Here is a 9,529-nt window from a genome sequence, read left to right as displayed (position 1 = left end):
GTAATCATTTGTGGCGACCGGCCTGCAAGAAGGCTTGAGCTGATCACTACGTCCTGGTATTTTCACCATCCCATAGTCTTTTCCCACATTACATAGGAATGACTCTTGTAACCAAAAGAAAATGATGCAGTTGATGGAATGTGCCATCCAAAGGTGACCCATAAAAGACATCAGGGCTTCTGTTTTGCTCTTTCTTTTGAACATTTGCTCTGGGCAAAGCCAGCTGCCACGTTGTAAGGAACTGAGGCCTCCCATGGAAAGCCACTTGAGTGTGCCATCTTGGAAGTAGACCATCCAGCCCCAGTCAAGCCATCAAATGACTCTAATCCTGGCCAGCATCTTGATGGCAACCTCATGAGAGAATCTGAGGCATTCCCAAATTCCTGACTGAATGATCCACTGTGAGTTAATACATTTTCATTGTTTTAAGACACTCTTTTGGAGAACAATTTATTATGAAAAAATAGATAACGATTGCACCCAATATACATACATGTTAAAACATAAACAAAAATAAATGTTTTTAAGAACAAGTACTTGCCCCTAAAATGTGAGATGTATTTATTCCTCAATTTTATTCTTTTATTAAAATTATTCTGTTTATGACTTCTTAAAATGCATCATTCCAAGGGTTAGTCAGCATTACCATTACTATTTCTCAAGGAGAATCAGGCGAGTGTAGCTTCAAGTCTTGTTCCAAACCATTTGGTGCTTCTGAGCCATTTCCATAGAGAAATTCTGGATATTCCCTGCTTCCCATTTGTATCATTTGTTTATAAAATTGTGACATCACATTAAATTTCCAATGAAGTCTGAAACTAAAAGAGGAAAACCTTTCTTTCCTATAAAATGGAGAATGCTCCTGTCTTCAGTTCATGTATTTGATGATACCTTTTAGAAGAAGAATCATGTCTCAAGCATCTGGGGTCCAATACCACAAACTGTTGGCTAGCATGTGACATTGGCAATATCTCGTTGTATCACTGAAGACTGAATAAAGGACATAACAAGTCATTAGAGCCAAACTGCACGCTAGTTTGGGAAAATCACTTAACCCTTGCACCATGCTTTCCTAACTGATGCTGGCTGGGAGACCCCTAGTAAAGATTTAAGGACCTGAGAGAAAAGGAGATCTTTAGAAGGAATGGCTGCATGAGGCCTCTGCTCACCCAAGAAGCAGAATAAACTGATGGTGTTGGAGGGTGAGGTATTTGCATTTACCTGAGGCCCTTTCAGGTGGATGGGGCTGAATATCCTTGGCAGGAATAAAAATTGTGTCTGAAGTTGTGGGCATTATGATCGTTCCCATTTTACAAATAAGAAACTAATGGTTGAGAGCAGTTATTAGCTCACGATTACAATTAATAATTGCCCAAGCAGATACGTGTTCACTAGCACAGAGCCTGGAACACAATGACAGAGAGTAATTTCTTTTTCTTTCTTTTCTTTTTAAAGATTCTTTATGTATTTGAAAGAGAGAGAGAGAGAGCGCGCACGGGGGGAGGGGAGGGGAGAGTAGAAGGAAAGGGAGAGAGAGTCCCAAGCAAACTCCACACTGAGCACAGAGTCCTATGTGGGGCTTCATCCCACGACTGCAAGATCACGACCTGAGCCGAAACCAAGAGTCAGATACTCAACTGACTGTGCCACCCAGGTGCCCCAGAGATATTTCTTTATTCTTATAGTATCTTAGAATCATAGTATCATTCAATCATAGAGTTAAGAGGATATCAGACGTCATTTGTCTAGTTAGAAGATCAGTTGATGATGATTTAAGCATCAGTTGGGGGCCCTTATGAGATTAACCTTTCTACATCATATACTATTTCTGAATAAAGATGATCTTCCCTTGACTTGAACAAGCCAAGAACATGGAGGTCACTCCTTTCAGGAAACCATGTTGAATCTCACTAGTTCAAAAATGTCTTATAATAGATTGAAATCGTCCTGGAGATCTCTTCATTCTTCTTCATGCCAGTTATTCATGTATGTAATTACTCCCCTGCTTTCCTTTAGAGGTCCTTAAAGGACCTGGCTTCAGGAATCCTCCTTTTCTTGGTCCCCATATTTTGGATATACCTTTGTTGCTGTTGATTTTTTTTTTTTTTTATATTATACTAAACACAATATCTTAGATGATATAAGATTGGTATGAAGCATGATAAAATTATAATTTTGATATGGATCTCAACCATATTAATGCCTTCTGAGGCAACTGTTTCCTTGTTATACAGTGGGTTATGTTCCAAGCCATCGGGCTCTACTATTCTACCCCCACGCCATAGCAGATGATATCTTGGCATCCTGTTTAGAACTCAGGATCACCTCTTCACCTTCACGGTTGTACCCTCCGCCATGCTCTGAGACCCTGCCGCACCATGAGCTTGCTGCCCCTCAATTGTGCTCTGTGGTTTGGGGGAGTTTGAGGGCTGGATTCCAGGAAGTCTTCAGGAGCCACTGATCATGAAGAAAGTGGGACTGTCCACCATACCTTGAAGAGACAGTTGATAGAAACATGGATATCGAGTGCTTCTGATGAAGTGCTTCTGATGGAAATGAGGAACATGTTATTGAAAACCGGAGGAAAGGTTATCCTTATTATAAAGAGCTGAAGAACTTGCAAAAAACATAAATATAATAAAGTGGGTTATGCTGCTGGCTAATATTAAATTATGGCAAATCAATACTTATAATCATACTTTTTTTTCCATACTAAGAATGATCCAATCATGTTACCCTTTTTCTATATGTGCACACTAATTTTTTAGCCTAATTACAAGATTTCATGTGAGGTAAGTGACTAGTGTCAATCACAACTCCTGAGCGATGGGGAAATTTATTATTGGAGAGATGGAATGGTATTGTGGTTGAACACGTGAGCCCTGGTGCCAACTTTTTGGGGTGGATCCCTGGCCCACTGCTAACAAACAGTATGAGTGTTGAAGAATTGCTTAACCTTTATGTGTCTCATTTTCTGGTCTATACGATAGGGATAAGAATATCTCACAGAGCTGTCATGAGACTTAAATATGTTAATGCATTTTTTTTTAAAGCAGTTCGGCATCATATTTGACTTTAAAAAATGTCATAGGATTGGTTCCCCTCCAAGCAAATGTAAGCCTCTCTAGAGAGAAAATATCAAACATAGACTCTGTCAAATGCAGACCACATCTGCTATTTGTCCTTAAAAAGTACTAGCTATTATCACTTGATGCTCTTATGGTCCCAACTCTGCTCACCTATGGGAACAGCTAATAATTATTTACATTACTGACTAGACATTTAGCTGAATGTTCTATATGTGTTACTTCCTATAAAATTCACTTCAATCTTGGAGCACCTGGGTGGCTCAGTCAGTTGAGCATCCAACTTTTGGTTTCAGCTCAGGTCTTGATCTCAGGGTTCTGACATGGAGCCCCATGGAGGGCTCCATGCTCAGTGGGGGGTCTGCTTGAGATTCTCTCTCTCTCTCTCTGCCCCTCCCCTTGCTTGTGCTCTCTCTTAAATAAATAAATAAATAAATAAATAAATAAATAAATAAATAGAATTTACTTCAATCTTAAGATTGTAAGAAAAGAATAATTATTCCCATTTTCTAGATAAGGACACTGAAACTCAAGTAATTTAAGTCACCTGGAAAAAGACACGGCTATTAAGTAGTGGTCCAACCAAGCTAAGCCAAATTTATAAATTGTCTAGTTTAGCCAGAAGGTCAGCTACTGATGATTTGAGCCTTGGTTTGGGGCTGGCAAAAACGTTATCCCAGAACTGGTAGGAAAACCAGAGAACCTGTCCTGGTTCATGTTATGGACCCTCCCAGCACCAGTTTGGACCCCGTCCATTTTCTAGGTCATGCAAATGCCTTCATCTAGGTTTCTAAAACAATCTCTTTCTACTGATCTTCAATAATCTCTCTTCTAAATGCTTCAGGTGAAGAAGCAGAATCAATCCTGAAAGAAATAATAAAAAGAAATCTTGTCAGGAAATGCAGGTCTCAATTACACATCAAAAAGAAGCTTTGAGAATAAAATATTTTTGGATTTTTTTATCTCAAAGGTGGACAGCTGTAGTTACTATCATCGAAGACTGCCCCTTGCTTTTTATTTAGAGAGGCCCTGGCTGTCATCTCCCTTTGAAATTCACCTGAGGTCATTCCCCATTCTGGTGCCAGCCTGCATCCAGTAATTCATCCATATGGGAATGCAAAGATTTGACTGTCTAATCTGGGGCAGCTTTGAAGGGCTAACCCCATTTCATGACTGGGGATTGGCTGAGACTTCCAGAGAAACATCATCCCTGCTCCAGTTTTCCTCTGTCCAATCCTTCCTTCCTTTCCACAGATGCTGATCTGAAGGACATTTCTACCAGAACTTCTGCATGCTAATCTCCACCATAGTGTTTCCCAGGAATTCAAACTGACCAGAGCAAGAGTGCATTTCATCTCCAAGAAAACTTTCCACCAAACAAGCTCTATACTCAAATATTTTATTGGCCACCAGTGGAGTGGTGTACATTTGGAATAGTACTTTACTGAAATACATTTTTCATTCCATTTTGATTTTCAGTGTTTTTTTTTTAATATGTCAAACTGGCTTAATTGGCTGCCTAATGCAACTTTAAACTTTTTGTACACTGAAGTCTGTTTCTGCTTCTACTTTTTGCAAATGCCAGACAATCTGACTTTCCCTAATTTTTTTTTTTTTTTAATAATTTCTAACTCTGGATCTCAGTCATCCTTAAAACAGAGTTTTGAAATAAATCTTTCCTGAGGTTGTGTAGTAGAGAGATCTGGAAATGACAATATTCACATCTCCTATCTCCTATAACAATATAGGGGATCTCCTATCCCCTAAAACAATAACATTGGAACTCTAATTTAGTTTGCATTTCTTTTTATCTGGAATTTCCATCAGATAGATATTTGAGCCATTTCGCAGATGTTGAAATTTATTTCTTGCTTCTGAATTTATATTTAGCTATAAAAAAAATCCCCTACAGTCTGATCTTTCCTGATTCTTAACCACTTATTCCCACTATTATGTATATCAAACCACCATAGGAAGAAGAATTTGTTCTTACCCATTTCTAAAATTTTCTGGTAAGAAGATATAGAATAGATTTTAATGGCTCGACATAAGCAGAAGGCAAAGGCTCAACCTTCTAATCTTCTAATATGAGGGCTAATTACATGAAGGCTGGTGGCCAGATGTCCTCTCTTTCCCTTCAGCACAGAACAAGGATAAGTAGGTTTAAGTTCAACACAGGAGATTCAGAAATCACACTCAGAAAGTCTCCAAGCAGTCAGGCTATTCTCAAAGATGACTGCACTTAAAATTCACAAAAAGAGAGTGACCAAACCTTTGCTGCTAATCCTCATTTACAGGAGATTCTACATTCAACATGGGACAAAGTAAAAAAGAGTTGATGTTTAGGAAAATGTGTGTGGGTTGTACAATAAAATGGTTACTGGAAATTTCTAAATATAATTCATGATACATTATATTGGTTCAAATTTTAATGCATTGGGTATTTATTGAATTCCTGTGTATTAAAATTTATGCTAGGGAAATGAGTAGGGACAATATAACCTCTTAGGATTTCTTCTGCACTGTAATGTTCAATTTCAGGGCCCACTTAAAAATCAAATCATGGAGCCCAACTCTCTTCTACATATAAAACCAAAATAACTGTTGTCCAGAAGTCATGTGAGAAAATATCTCCAGGTCTGACTGCATATTTATCTTAAACTGTCATGATGAACATAAGTACATAACATCTAAAGAGCAAGAATCAATGGTGTATAATAAGTCTATGCAAATCAACACAAAATGTCCAATAGAAAAATTGGTAAAAATGAAAACAAAACCAGAAACAGGTAAATTACCAGAAAAATTGGTAAATTCCTAGGCAATATGAAAAATATACCATAGGGGCGCCTGGGTGGCTCAGTCGGTTGAGCGTCTGACTCTTCATTTCAGCTCAGGTCATGATCTCAGGGTCTTGAGACTGAGTCCTGCATCCAGCTCTGCACTGGGCGTGGAGTCTGCTTGAGATTCTCTCTCTCCCTCTCCCTCTGCTCCTCCCCCTCAATTGCTCTCTTTCTCTCTTAAAAAGATACACACACACACACACACACACACCCCAGATGTGGTATAGAATAGAATATTATTTAGCCTTCAAAAAGAAGGAGATCCTGTCACACTCTACAACATGTATGAACCTTGAAGACATTATACTAAGTAAAATGGGCCAGTCACAAAGAAGATAAATACTGTATGATTCTACTTATTGCAGGTATCTAAAGTGCTCAAAATGATAGAAAGAGAAAGTAGAGCCGTGGTTACCAAGGGCTAGGAAGAGGGGAAATGGGGTGTTATTTAATGGGTACACAGTTTCACACAATGAAGAAGTTCTGGAGATTAGTTCACATTACTGAACTATATGTTTAAGACAATCTCTTCAACAAATGGTCTTGGGAAAATTGGACAGCCACATGCAGAAGAATGAAACTGGACCATTTCCTTAGACCACATACAAAAATAGGCTCAAAATGCATGAAAGACCTAAATGAGAGATAGGAATCCATCAAAATCCTTGAGGAGAACATAGGCAGCAGCCTCTTCGACCTCAGCCGCAGCAACTTCTTCCTGGAAACATCGCCAGAGGCAAGGGAAGCAAGGGCAAAAATGAACTACTGGGACTTCATCAAGATAAAAAGCTTTTGCACAGCAAAAGAACCAGTCAACAAAACCAAAAGATAACAGACAGAATGGGAGAAGATATCTGCAAATGACATATCAGATAAAGGGCTAGTATCCAACATCTATAAAGAACCTATCAAATTCAACACCCAAAGAACAAATAATCCAATCAAGAGATGGGCAGAAGACATGAACAGACATTTTTCCAAAGACATCCAAATGGCCAACAGACACATGAAAAAGTGCTCAACATCACTCGGCGTCAGGGAAATCCAAATCCAAACCTCAATGAGATACCACCTCACACCAGTCACAATGGCTAAAATTAACAAGTCAGGAAATGACAGATGTTGGCAAGGATTCAGAGAAAGGGGAACCCTCCTACACTGTTGGTGGGAATGGAAGCTGATGCAGCCACTCTGGAAGACAGTATGGAGATTCCTCAAAAAGTTGAAAATAGCAATTGCACTACTGGGTCTTTACCCCAAAGATACAAATGTAGTGATCCGAAGGGGCACCTGCACCCCAGTGTTTATAGCAGCAATGTCCACAATAGCCAAACTATGGAAAAAGCCCAGATGTCCATCAACAGATGAATGGATAAAGAAGATGTGGTATATATATACAATGGAATATTATGGGGCCATGAAAGAAAATGAAATCTTGCCATTTGCAATGACGTGGCTGGAACTAGAGGGAATTATGCTAAGCGAAATAAGTCAATCAGAGAAAGACAAGTATCATATGATCTCACTGATATGAGGAATTTAAGAAACAAGACAGAAGATCATAGGGGAAGGGAGGGAAAAATGAAACAAGATGAAACCAGAGAGGGAGACAAACCATAAGAGACTCTTAATCTCAGGAAACAAACTGAGGGTTCCTGGAGTGGTGGGGGGGTGGGAGGGATGGGGTGGCTGGGTGATGGACATTGGGGAGGGTAGGTGTTGTGGTGAGCTCTGTGTATTGTGTAAGACTGATGAATCACAGACCTGTACCCCTTAAACAAATAATACATTATATATTAATAATAAAAAAAATAAGGTTCGCTGATGTAACAGATAAACCTCAAATTTCAGTGGCTTAATACAAAAAAAAATTTGTTTCTCAAACATAAATCCAACTGGTTATTCTCAATTAGCATTAAAGATATAGGCTTCCAGTTATGGAATGAATAAATCGTTCATAATAATGATTCAATTCAATATTGAATCACTCAGTAAATCCAATATTCAATATTGAATTATTCAAAAAATTCGTTATGTAAATAAATCATGGGAATAAGAGGTACAGCACAGGGAATATAGTCAATGGTATTATAATATTGGTGTAGGATAGCTACACATGTGGTGACCACAGGATAACATGTAGAGACGTTGAATCACTGTGTTATATACCTGAAACTAATGTAACATTCTGTGTCAACTATACTCAAAGGAAAAAAAAAAAAAAAAAAAAGAAATGTGCTCATGCAGTCAGAGACTCAGGCTGAGGAAGATAGACTTCGCCCCCTTCAACTCGTGCCTTCCATGGTCATTTTCAGCTGACAGCAAAGAAAGGACAGTGAAGGTCTGGAGCATGGGAGATTTCGATGGCACCTCCTTGCTGCACCCAAGCATGGTCCAGGGACAGCAACAGCGGCAGCCCTCCGAGGGTGCTATAGATCCAATTGTGCAAGTCTCATTTCAGGCCAACTGAGTCAGAATCTGTATTTTAATATGATCCCCAGGTGAATGATATTCATTTTAACATGTGAGAAGCGATGCTTTAGACAAGGGATAGGCAATGTTGTCAGCCAAATAGGGCCCGTTACACTCCAAAAGATTATTATCTTTAGGGATTAGGATAAGGGAGACACTATGAAGAGCTTCACAAATTATTTCCTATATTTCCGTTTTAATGGCCATGTCATATTTTACATATACAAGTTTTTGTTTTAAAAGCACAAGAAACTGGGGCACCTGGGTGGCTCAGTTGTTAAGCGTCTGCCTTCAGCTCAGGTCATGATCCCAGGGTCCTGGGATGGAGCCCCGCATCGAGCCCCTGCTCTGCGGGAAGCCTGCTTCTCCCTCTCCCACTCCCCCTGCTTGTGTTCCCTCTCTCGCTGTCTCTCTCTCTCTCTCTCAAATAAATAAATAAATAAATTTTAAAAAAATAAAAAAATAAAAGCACAAGAAATTACTCTCCTGCCATCTTAGTGTTCACCTAGATCCCTGATGATGGATTAATCTGGAGTACATCTGGATATATAAGATTTTAGCTCATGGAGATAATCTCATTTAATCTCTCTGCGCTCACATTTAGATAATACTGTTCTGGAAAAACAATATTCTCAGTGATATTGGACTAAATGCACACAGAATTACGAAAAGTATTCTGTCAAAAATGGCAAAAAATTATTCCAACTGGAGCAAGTAAATTTGCTTTTGTGACCACTTTGAAATTATATGAACATGTTGGCAATTCAATTTCTTCATGTTTAAATTGGAAACACACACACACACACACACACACACACACTTACACACATCTTATATTCCTATAATTCATGGAGGTTTTGAATAATCGATGGAATTGTATTTTCCCAAAGATGAATTTGGTGAGGACAGTTGACAAATTTTAATGCCATATGGCATTTTGAACAAGCAGGCTCACTCTGGTGGTACTATCGTATTTGGAGGTTTACCAGGTTTAAATATTAATATTCACAACCAAATTAAAAATGAATGCTTTCCCCTAAAACCTAAAACAGTACTAGGGCGCCCCCTGTTGACACATGGCCGACGCAGCTAACAGGTGCAACCACCGTTTTACATGCCAAGCGGTTG

The sequence above is a fragment of the Halichoerus grypus genome, chromosome 7 (assembly GCF_964656455.1).
Source record: "Halichoerus grypus chromosome 7, mHalGry1.hap1.1, whole genome shotgun sequence".
NCBI classification, from domain to species: Eukaryota; Metazoa; Chordata; class Mammalia; order Carnivora; family Phocidae; genus Halichoerus; species Halichoerus grypus.
The sequence above is the reverse complement of the archived record's forward strand: the minus strand, read 5'-3'. Positions refer to the sequence as shown.